The sequence below is a fragment of the Poecilia reticulata genome, linkage group LG4 (assembly GCF_000633615.1).
Source record: "Poecilia reticulata strain Guanapo linkage group LG4, Guppy_female_1.0+MT, whole genome shotgun sequence".
In the NCBI taxonomy this organism is placed as follows: Eukaryota; Metazoa; Chordata; class Actinopteri; order Cyprinodontiformes; family Poeciliidae; genus Poecilia; species Poecilia reticulata.
The window spans coordinates 18548468-18560566 of record NC_024334.1 but is presented as its reverse complement, the minus strand read 5'-3'; the positions used below and the strand labels follow the sequence as shown (position 1 = coordinate 18560566).

At 41.8% G+C, this 12099-nt stretch overlaps 1 long non-coding RNA gene across 1 annotated transcript; it reads right to left on the bottom strand.

Moving 5' to 3' along the window:
- Positions 1-7192: 7192 nt before the first annotated feature.
- Positions 7193-8757, bottom strand: LOC103463869 (uncharacterized). Its single transcript, XR_533553.2, has 3 exons — positions 8337-8757; positions 7589-7691; positions 7193-7231 (listed from the first exon to the last, which is right to left on the bottom strand). It is a non-coding gene; the product is annotated as an uncharacterized LOC103463869 (long non-coding RNA).
- Positions 8758-12099: the final 3342 nt, after the last annotated feature.

The window sequence follows — 12099 nt, the reverse complement described above, 5'->3', positions numbered from 1 at the left end:
GTGTTATGTGTTTTCCAGCCATATAGTGCCATTTTAAAGCACAATCAAGTAAATATGTTACCTCCGGTTGCTATAATTATGCTGCATATATCAAATATGACTTAAAAGAAATTTGACTTGTAAATGTAACTCCTTGAAATCGGGTCTCTGGCTGTTTAAGAATCTCCTGCTCTTTTTTGAAACTTCAGGAAGTCATAACATCGTTCCTCTATTAACTCTTGTACAACATTTTCACCTGTTTCACTGAGAAGTAGTTCGTATATGAGCTCAGCAGATCCACAAGGTGTTTGCTAACTGCTGCCGCTAGTCTGAAGGAACTGGGCAGGACAGTTGCAGGGAAGGGCTATTTTGTGAGGCAGAAGTTCCAAGGAGGAGCTTCGTCGTCGAAGGCGGAGCTAGGAGTACTCACACGTTTAGCACAACTGAATGGTTGCTACGGGAGATTAGAGGATTTCTCAAACATGCGTGAAAGAATCAAGGCAACGTTCCAGGAATGTTTTTTCATGAGGGAATAACATTATAACATGATGTAAAACTCAAAGACATTGACTTTGCTTAATTCTGTCCTTTTAACAAACTCTAGAAAGTGTGTTTTCTGCACATTACTGTCGATATTTTGTAGAACTACTTCTGCTGCTGAAATGTTTACATCCAGAACTAAATCATAGCTAAATGGTGGAATGATGATATACAAAGAATATCAGCAGAAACGTGAAGCTGCAGTTTGAAGTAAAGCATGAAAAATATATACTTTTACTCATCAGCTGGAGCTCTAACAGCAAAGCAGTGAAGTAAAAAAAAAAAAACAAGCACATTTTCAAAAATGTCAAAAGCTTCTGACTCGCATACGTGAACTATAGGTGAGATGTTTCTTCTTCTTCTTTGGTCTCCAGCGCCCTGAGGCTGCTCTGTTCCTTCACATCCAAAAGAACCAGAACCAAACTTCAGAGCTTTGTTCAAGCTAAAGTCGTTTTGGTTCAGCATTTCAAAGTGTGAATGTCACACTGCTCATAATCGGTGTGAGACGCTCTAAACTCCCTGTATGCTTCCAATCTGCAATATCCGCCCCTCTGCAACGCAGCAGAGAGGAAAGGAAACATTAAAGCAAAAAACCCCCCGAGGTTCCTATAAGACGCTGTGAACATTATTGCACGGCGAAGCTTTTTCAGAACTCAGAAGGTTTTCCAGCTCTTCTTTCAATTCCCTTCCTCAGGCAATTAAAATGTTTACTGTTTATGTGAGATGCTTTTGTAGATTTAAGACGGTTGTTCACATGTTCCATTTTCAGTACGTGTGTCAAACAGGAAGATTATTTTTGACGTTTTGGAAACTGGAGGCTTAAGATGGTGCAAGACAAGAGCACTTTGGTCTTAAATCCTCCCGGACTAGTCATTAGCTTCCGCATTCAGAATAATCTGGGTTTATACTAAAACTCCCTGGGTTCTCAAACTATGGTGGAAAAACCACTGGAGATATTTTGGGATTTAACTATTTAAGATATGAACATATTAAAAGTAACTGAAACAGAAAATGTCTCTGGTAGCTGCTTCTGCTTGCCTCTGAAAACTTCAATAATGTTGGAGATAACGTTGAGTCTTCTTTAACTGTGGTCAAGTTCCAGGCTCAAAGAAACCGCAGAGGATTTAATAATTAATCTGTTAAGTAACCAGGGTAACCAGAGTAACAATATATTTATTTTGTACTTTCAAATACCGGAGCAACATTGTTGCAACTGGACAATGTAGAGTTCAGCGTTTGATGGATTTGATGAGGTTCAGGTGGTCAGAAAGTGGAAATAAACATTTTTTAATTTTACTTCTGCTTTCACCAAAGTTAATATACATGGCAACTATACTGGAACTTAAAGTCAAATTTAGAGAGAAATCTCCATCTTTCTGACTCAGAATTTTAGCTTATTTTTATCTTTTAAACTTTAAACCTTGACATGTTTAACTTTTGAATAAAATCACTGCGTCCTTTAATCAATTTTACTTACTTTGGTTGCTTCATAATTTGTTATCGTATGATTTATTTATTTATTTTATTACGTAAAGCACTTTGAACCGGCTTGTTGCTGAAATGTGCCACACAAATACACTTTCCTACAACTTTTTAGCAGATTTTCATGTCAAAGATCATGAACTATCCCTTTACTTAAATGACAGGCTAGTCAGTATTTTGTAATTTGACTTGTGAAACAGATCTGCAGGATAATATTCTGCTTAGCTTGAGCAACATCTTACAAAAAACCCTTCAGAGCCTTTTCCACCGGTCTGATTCAAATTTCACTAGTAACAGCTCTCTTTCTTTTTTTTCCCCCTTATTCATTTCACTTCCTTCTCCTCTTCCTCTTGTCCCCTCTCTTCCTCCTCCCCCAGCCATGTTAACGATCCTCCCATTTGGGGCTTCCGATATCCCGGCTCCTCTGAGTGGATCCTGCTCGGCAGAAATAGAGTTCAGAGCAGCAGAGCCGTTTCCCCATCGATCCCACGTCTGACCTTCCTGTAACCTCATGTAAAACAATCGCCTGGGTGCCCGAAGTCCCGCGTAAGCAGGAGGAGCCCGACGGTTAAACATAGACGGGTAAAGAAAAGGAAACTTTATCACACTTCCCTCCATGACGGCCGTGAAAACAAACCGGAGACAATGAGGACTAAACGGGTAGTATTAGATAAAACTGACTTTTTTGAGCTTTACATCGTGTTAAGTTGTTCCCTCGTCAAAAAATGTACCAGAAGTGTTTCCCTGATTCTTTCATGCGTGTTTGAGAAATCCTTTAATCTCTCATGGCAACCATTCAGCTGTGCGAAACACCTGGGTGGACATAGCTCCGCCTTCGAGGATGAAGCTCCTCGTCTGAGCTGAAGTCTCAAAGCTTCTGCCTCACAGAGCAGCGCTCAACCGCTCAGCTCCTTCAGACTAGCCAGCAGAAATGAGCAAACACCTGGTGGAACTGAGCATCTGCTGAGCTCATTATACGAGCTACTTCTCAGTGAAACGCTGGTAAAAATGTTTTTAAAGAGTTAACAGAGGAGCCATGTTGTGATGACTTCCTGGAGGCGGAGTTTCAGAAAGAGCAGGAGTTTTTAGAGACATTTCTTTTAAGTCATATTTAATGTATATAGCATTTTATTTTACATAGCATTTCAAATTATTCAACAACTGAAGTAAACGTAGTTACTTGATTACGCTGCAATATTTCACTAAGTGCCTAGAAAACGCATAACGCTGCCCCCTCAACAGCCAGAGCAGGCGAGCGGCCGCTCCACTCAAGAGCCCCTGGATCTCTGCGAAGCATCAATCAGGAAAAGTCGATGCTCGTTGAGTTAAAGATGTCCTGATCTCTCAGGGTAAACTGATGGATTAACCGAAGGGTGAAGAGGTGAGGCAGCAATATGCCACTGTGAGGCGGTCTCTTAAAGCGCGACTGTGGCCGACTTGAAGATGACAGACGACTCGAGGGTCATCACTCTGTGACTAAACACTGTAAGCACCACAAGTCAAACCCTGGGGGGCTGGGAATAATAACAACACGCCAAGAATTCATCGCGACCAGCGGCCGGCCTTCCCCTCCTTGAACCCTGGGCTTCATGAGTGATTTCCTCCGCGAAAAAAACCTGGATAATTAACAAAGGTGTTTGCTCACCTTTTTCATTTTCAGCACGCGCTCGGGTCACCTTTGCGCACATCTGTTTCCACGCTGTCTAGTTATCACGGTCCATGACCGCAGCGGGAAGTTCGCGCCATAATAGAGATCACAGTGATGGATGAGCATGGGTTGTGAGAGGCCCGTGGAAATAACTCTGGATCCGGCTTATGAAGTTTGACAGGAGTCCAAAAAAGCCTCGGAGAACCGAGGCAGGAAAGGTGAAACCAGACAGGTCGGGTCAGCAGAAGAAGAAAAGAGTTAGCCTCTCAGTTTCTGACTCGACTGTCCTCACAAAACTATTTAAAGCTTCTCGCCACTTGCAGTCCTCATTAAGCTTGAGCAAACAATTGGGTGTGTCTTAGCAGGAAGTGGTTAGATGCTGCGTTAGACCAAGAGTTGGGTTTAGGGCTGCGTTCCAGAGCACTTCTGAACTTCCTCTTTACTATCTCGTTGCTAAGGTTGGACAATTGTTCCCTGGAGACTTCTTTTCACTCCGAGTTCATTAGTGTCTGTGAGAAGGAGACATGCAGACGCTGACAATTTGGTTGGGTCCAATTACAATAAACAAAAAAACAAAAACAAAAAAAAAAACCACAGCCATCTCTGACGTAACTTTAAACCAACAGGTTGTTGGCATCCTTAAGTTGTTTTTTTCGGCATTTCTATTTACTTAAAATTGCAGAAATTATAAATTCAATAGAAATACACCAATAAAAAAAAAAAAAAGATGTATTAGTGTGTTCATTTCTTTACTGAATCTTTGGCTATCTCTTTTAGCTCGTTCAACAAAACAATTCAAAGTTGAGTCTAAGAGGCCTTCCCTCTGCCTGCGATAGTTAAACGACTTCTAAATCACAGAGCGCCATCTTATCTCACAGAGCCATATTTTCACAACAATCCTCCTGCTGTTCCTAGAGAATGGACAGTACAAACTCCAGTTATCAGGCACATCTCTTGTGAACCCGGTGTTTTGTCTACGGGGTGGACACCCTGTCCATTTTTAAGGTCACTTTGAGTCCAGTTTCGCTGCAGGTTACTTCTGGTTAAAACGAAGACGTTCCTTCCTACTGTCCACCCCATCCCTCATCAGAATGACGGGCTGAATAAAGGCACAGTCAGAAAATGGTGGGTTTTTTTGGGCCGTTTCAATATAGGTGTATTTAGCAAAACTGCGGTGGAAACACTTTTTCGTTTCATACGAGTCATCTGCAACAACCCAAAGTTACTACTGGCAAAAATGACAAAGACGACAACAGGAAGTGGTAGTAGGAGGATGATGGTTTGTGCGTTTTCATACAATGTGCAACAGCTCATGGATTCAACAGAACGTGCTCTTCTGTAAAATCGCCGACTACAATTTCCCCAAAACGCCACATACATACCATCACTGCCTTGTTTTATTTTAGTGACTCACATTTGATGTTAATTTGATTCTTTTACTGCAAACACGGCAATTGCGAGTGTGTTTTTTTGACATTAGCAGAATAGAGACAAAGATTTGTGCACATTTGTTACGGAAATGGAACTAGTGTTTTTCATCTTTTTTTTTTATAGATTAATAACATCAATAGAAATCAAATAACGAATAGGGAGAACAAACAAACCAAACTAACAAACATGTAGGTAAACATTAAAAAGGGCACATTCAAAACAAAACACAGAGCATAGTGAATTGGCGTCACAACAAAAATGAAACTGATTAATATGTGAATTAGGATATGCTTTTTTTCTTTTGATCTTGGCAGCTATTTTCTCATTTCAATTGTTTTTCTATTCTCTAATTAATCTAGCATCACACATATTTTGGAAAAAAGTGGAGAAAGGAGGGAAGAAAAAAAAGGAGGAGATAAGCAAACAAAGAACAAATAAATAAATAAATAAAAGTATATGCCAGAATAAATAATAAAGGATAAGGATGAAACACTATAAGTCCTATTATTTGGCTCTCTCAATTCCTAGTGTTTTTCTAACCCTCTAGGAAATTTATTTTGAATTGCTTTCATCAAGTACACAATTACAATACAATAACAATACTACAGCTTCAAAAAAAAAAAAAGAAAGCACCGCTTTGTATTATTAAAGTCTATAAAAGTTTAAAATTATTGCTTTGACACAACCACTCCCCACGAAGAGTCCAAACTCAAGTTAATTACCAATACTTAATACAGTTCAGAAATAGCAACAGAGTCAAAATTATTGCTTTTCTTCTTCAACCCCAGTATAATTTCCTCCTTTGTGAGGCGCCCCACCACGGCTGTCAGGCGTCTGTAATGAGGAGAATTAGCACCCCCTCCGGCTGTTAATTGGTTTCCTTTGTTAAAAGTAAAGGCTGGGAAATTGCTCACTCTGCACGTTTCAGATAGCGTCGCCCCGTTCGCCTCTTTCTCTCCGGGCTGATTAGCGGGCCATGCCGTTGGACATTCACTACTTCTCTGGGACCGTTAACACATTAGCTGCTGCCTGTGACCGGGGGACACGGAGGAGCTATCAACAGGCTGCAGTAATCCACCAGAATTACACGTAGGACGACGCAATGTAAAGTCACAGGGTGAGGGTTCAGTGCGGAGCCGAGCCAGACTTTCCAGTCGTTCGTCAACGCTGGCAGCCCAGCTGTGACAAGCGGGAAGGGAGAGGCGGGACTTTGACTCCGAGCGAGGTGTCCTTAATGCCCCCATCCCCAGCTTACTGACTTATAGCTTCAGCCTTACATAACAAACTAGATAATGATGTCATGTCATGTCATTTTTATTTAATGTCTGCAACTGATTCTTATGCAAGAATCAGTAGTTGCACAACACTTTATTGAAAAGTGTTTTCAATAAAAAAAAAACACTTTCTTTTTTTACATATTTGTGGAAACTGTCGTGACAGTATGGTATGAGATGAACAATGTGTGAAAAAAATAAGCTCCTCCCCCTTCTAGTGCCAACTAGAAATAACCAATCAGAGGCAGGAGGCAGGTCTTAGTCACCCTTCCATGTTGCTGCTTATTCACCCCGCCTCCAACTTCTCTCTGCTAAGCTGCAGCTAGCACAGCCTGTCATGAATGCTAAGGCTAGTTAGCATGGAGACCAATGATGGCGGATAAACGGTTTTCCTGTAATGGCAAGTTGTTTCTCCGCCATTAATTTATGTAGCAGCGAGTGCACGAGGCTGGTTGACAGCATCTCTCCTCTTGGTTCTGATTGGTTGTTTTTGGTCGGGACGAATAAAGAGCGGTGCATTTCTCCGAAAGGAAGTGGAGGAGATTCTCTCTTTCACAGATTATCTGCCTCCTAACACGCTGTCACAACATGGAGACGGTCTTAACGACTATATTAAAAACTTTTTCTTTTTTTAATAGAGGTGACGTACTGCACTTTTAAGGAGGTAAAATGTATCACCTGAGTGCTGATATAGGACCTCCTTTAAGTTTGCACTTAAGAGAGACAAACTATCTTAAAATCTTTCCATCCATGATCTGAACATGCTGATCCTTGCAGGGTGGTGAGGGGGGCTGGTGGTGCCCATCTCCAGCAGCCATCAGATGGGAGGCGGGGTTCACCCTGGACAGGTCACCAGTCCATCACAGGACCCTGAAAGCTAACAATGAATACAATGTATGAAAGAGAAATGGTGGATTAACAAGGGGAATAAAGTCTAATTATTTTCTAATTATATTTATTAAGCACTTAGTGTTGGGAAAAACACCAGTTAAAACTGAACAGCTGCTCAAGTTACGTTTATGAATAAAACTATATTAAATTGCAAAAAACAAGAGCCTCCATGCAGTTATAACATGAAGTTGAATGATTGTTATAATAATAATAATAGTGATCATAAAAGTCACAATAAAATTGATCAAATAACTATTTCTGAAACCAACGGAAGTTTGTTTAATATATGTACTGCACTGTTTATAATTAAACGAAGATAATTAGCATTTTGAAGCAAACTTACCACCAAGTGTGCATTACCGCCACCATCTGGTCTGGAGTGTAAACTGCTGATTGGGCCTGTAGAAATTCTACCAGAGGAATTCACTTCAATTGGCAGAAGTCGCCTAGGGAGAAGTGAAGGGAGATGAGAATCCAGCAGAACTCCACAGGAAAGCAATGGCCTCGCTACAAATATTCACCACTTGGCGTTTATTGCCTAAAATCCTAATGCCCGATAAAAAAAAAACTAAAAAAAAACTGATGTAAAGTGAAAACAAGGCGCTGTAAGTTACTGTTGTTTTCAAATGTGTTGCTCTAGATATCAGCCAAATCCCGCTCTGTGTCAACAATTGCTGGCCTGCCAACAGTAATGATGTGCATCACTGTAATGCAAAGCCTGGGAACAATCCGATATTCCCGTTGAAGTCGGCAGAACCGACGAGTCTGTCATTCTTGGTAGCTTTTTGTTTCGACTTAATTTACCACTTAATCTTATCGCCACAGGGACTTGGAACTGTGTCCAGCACTTAGGTGTTACTGGCCAGAAGTAGATAAATGCTGTTCACTATCGGAGCCAGAGATAACAGGCGATGGCAGGAGAGCCGGGCTCCTGAACGCAGCTCAGCCACGTCTCAGGCTAAACGCAGCGATTAAACAGATCAACTTGTAGCGCTTTTGTATTTTTGCTGCGCTGTAACATCCGTTTTTATGACATGAACACAAGCAAACACATACACACACACACACGCAGGTTACAACCCCAACTTTACCAGGTTTTATCTCGAGCAGACCGTTTTGCGGGTCACTCTCGCTCCCCTCTCTGACGAATGAAGCCGTGTCGAGGGTGTCGGCTCCCGCTGCGGCTCTCAGGGGAACAGCTTCGCTCATAATCCACACGAGAGTCATTTGAAGTAGATTACCGACGATTCTGTAACAATTCACATCTGCAGAAACATACCCCTCGGCTCTGCTGTATGTTACAGGAGCCTCTTTCTGCTCTCGATACACAAACACGTCTAATTAACACGTGCATGGGAAACGCTACAGACCGCTAATTCCTTTCTGGCCTCTGCTCCGTATTCCTGAATAAGACACAGCTGTCTTCCCATTTGGGACTTTCAAATCTGCTCAATCAATTCATCATCTCCTCCCCGTTGCTGTTTCGCTGCCATCATCGACACACCCTCTTGCTTCGGGTTTTTTCCCTCTCAAATAGCTTCCTATGGCTCCTCTCATTGGCCGGTTTTTGTTCCCGATTTCGATTTCCACCTTTTTCGTTCAGCCTGTTCGACCATTGGATGTTTCTCCGTGCGCGTGCGTCACCTGTAGGTATTACGTTTTCATACAAACCCCTGAAACTTTCGCACGTTTTGCCATTCCACAACCGCAAACTTGGGTGTATTTTATTCAGATTTGATCTGACAGACCACTACAAAACAGTGCATAAAAAAGGGAAAGAAAAATAAATAAAATGTCTACTTTTTACAGAAAAAAAATCTTAAAAGTGTGGTGTGCATTTATATTTTAGTAGCACTTTGGTAAATATAAACTTCCCCACCTTACAGAAACATATTTCGCTGCGATTCAAGTTGGATTTTTTCATTTTTACTTTACCGGTTTCAGACATATAGACACAGGAATTTTCTCATCTTTGCGAATCTCAGCCGGTGAGAACTTCTGAACACCAGTTCTCACAACTTTACTTTGACTGGGCCGTTCTAATACAGAACATGCTTCGATCTGAAACCAGGGAGTGTCAAAACTCATTTTCATTTTGGGCCTTATCCATATCACAGATGTCGTCAATATGGCCGGTTGTGGCAGAATGTATTGGTAAAACTACCCATTAGCAAACTTTTAAAAATATTTATAATTATCTGTGTCTGTTCAATAAGTACACCTTAAAGATGAAATAATATCAAACATCTTTTCACACTGATGTATCTTGGCAGCATGCAGAAAAAACCTGCTTTGATTTTTCATGGATAAAATAATAGTTAAGCACACAACTGTTTATCTTAAAGGCTTTCTTTATGTGGCCCCCATAAAGCCTAGAGTTGATACATAACTTAACGATATTACATCTTTTACCTTCCCCAGCTTTCTCATAGACCTGTCCAGTATTAACTAGTAATGTTGCAACCAGTGGAATGAATTGAATAGTGTGCAGAAATGAAAATCTCCCAGAGAGAAGGCAGAGAGCAGGCGGCATTTACAAATACCAAGCCAAAAGAATTTGTCTGGCTCCACCCTGTTTATGAAGACAGATTAGCCTTGACCTTTCACCTACAATAAGAGCAACCGCTGTCTGTCCTACCAGGCTTCTTTGCTGAGTTTTAACCAGGATCAGTCAGTTTCATCGGCCCCTTTGCCTTAAACCAAGCCAGACCACCTGAGGCCACGATGGCAGATAGAGGCTGAAAGAGCAGATGTCTTGAGTGGGAAGCAAAGCGACACACTGCCACCCAATTTGGCCCTGGCTCGGCCCTGAGAATCCGGGCCCAGACCCCGTCGAACCCGAGTCGGAGCGGTTCCAGTGGCCCCTGGGCTCTAGTAAAAAATTGAAAGCAGTTGGAATGTGAACGAGAAAGCTGCGTCTTGTTCGGGGCCGGGGCCTGCCGGGTAGCACCTGTCACCGGACCGAGCGGGCCCCGGAATCCTTCTGAGCCCACGTCGTAAACAAGATTTTGAGAATGCGTACATATGCGCTCAGCTAAACCCGACTAAACGGTTAAAAAGGGGGATTTTGAACATCTGTTCAGGATCATGTAATCTTCACTTGTTCTTAGATTTTTGGCTTGTTTTGGTGTGAAGGATTAAGTTGGTCCGATGTTGTTCTGTGAGAATGATGTCTCATTTTCAGACCACGGAACTTCCTCGGTCGACCAACATGAGCCGACCGAAAGGCACGACGCACGAACCGGACGAGTCGATCGGAGCGTTTAACACTCTTCTCCCCTCTCCTTTTTACATGACTATAAAACATCATTTTGTTTTTATGTTTTATGTGTGCTTCTTATTCCCACTTTTATTTTCTTGCATATATATTGTTTTCTGATGTTTGTTTTTCTGGTTTTTACAAGCAAACAAAAAAAATCTGAACGAATATTCCATTTGTTTTTTTTTACAAGTCAGCAACGTTTTTTGTTCAAAGAGCCACTTCTGACCTCACAAAACTCTCATAGAGCTGCAGCCAGGGGTGAACGAAGTTTTAAATAATTGGGGGCACTGTGATGCGCCACAGCAAAGATAAACAAAGTTAAAACAATCCGAACAGGTGATCAACTCCAAACCACTCGCACCTTTTTACTCTCCGTCTCTCTGTAATTTAAGCACACCCGTTGCCATGGCAGCCTCCTGCGCTCCACAAGCCGACCAGAGATTACGTTAAAACATAACATTTAGTCCGTTACGATATTACGTTTTCAGGCTTGATATTTATTTTGCGATCATTAATAAGCCTCCCTGAACACAGCGGTGGACGTGCTGCTCTCAGCCTCCTGGCAGCGTTCAGTTTGTCACCTAAAGCCGAGATCGACTCAAAACCACGTGTTGCACCGCTGATCTAACAAAGCACAAACAGTTCCGAAACAATATGAAATGGGAAAAAAGTTATTTATTAACTGATTAAGTCTGTTTTAGATTGTTCTTGAAAAACGAATCAGTCACGGCTGATTAGTGGGCGCAGTCACGGCTGCACAGTTTATCCCACTGATTTTTTACAGCAGACAGCCGCTCCCCTCTCTTGCAGGTACTGCGTACCCCCTCTAAATCTTTTAGGGGTACGCAGTACCCTGCCGCTCCCCCTTACTTTCACCCCTGCCTATGACTGCTGCTCGTGGGGAGAGACATTTCAGTAAAATAAAACTAATAGAAAAAAATTAAGCAATCTACTTGCATACTGCATGTGGACTGTTGCATGTAAAATAGATGAGCAGTAAATATTATGCTAGTATCAGTCTTGAATCAAAGAAAGCAAGTTGCAAGCCTTTAAAATTGTAAAATTTTTTAATGGGTCAAAAAAAGACTTGTGGTGGCGCAGGGGTTAAGCACAACCCACATATGGAGGCCTTAGTCCTCGACGCGGCCGTTGCCAGTTCGATTCCCGGCCTGGCGACCTTTGCAGGGGGGCCCAATCTAATATTTTGTCAGGAGGCCCAAAATTTCTGGCGACGCCTCTGGTTCCAGCTGTCGGCAGAAGCTCAGAAGTGAAGTTAAAAGCTGAATGAAGCTTCATATCAGGCAAAGGAGTCTGAAAATAAAGAATCAAAAGAACTCTGTGAAAAAGGGGAGTTTTAAATACAGCACTCATCTTTCAGAGAAGCAATCAACTAACTGCAGTGCATTATGGGTAAAAGTGGCAGACAAGTTTGTAGTTCCCGTCTGATTGAACCATTCCTGCTCTTGGCAGGGCTCAGAAGTGAGCATAAAAGCTGAACCAAGCTTCAAGTCAGAAAAACTGAGTTATAAAATAAAGAAATAAAAAAAATAAACGAATGTGATGGAAAAAGGGACTCCATAATCAAAATGCCA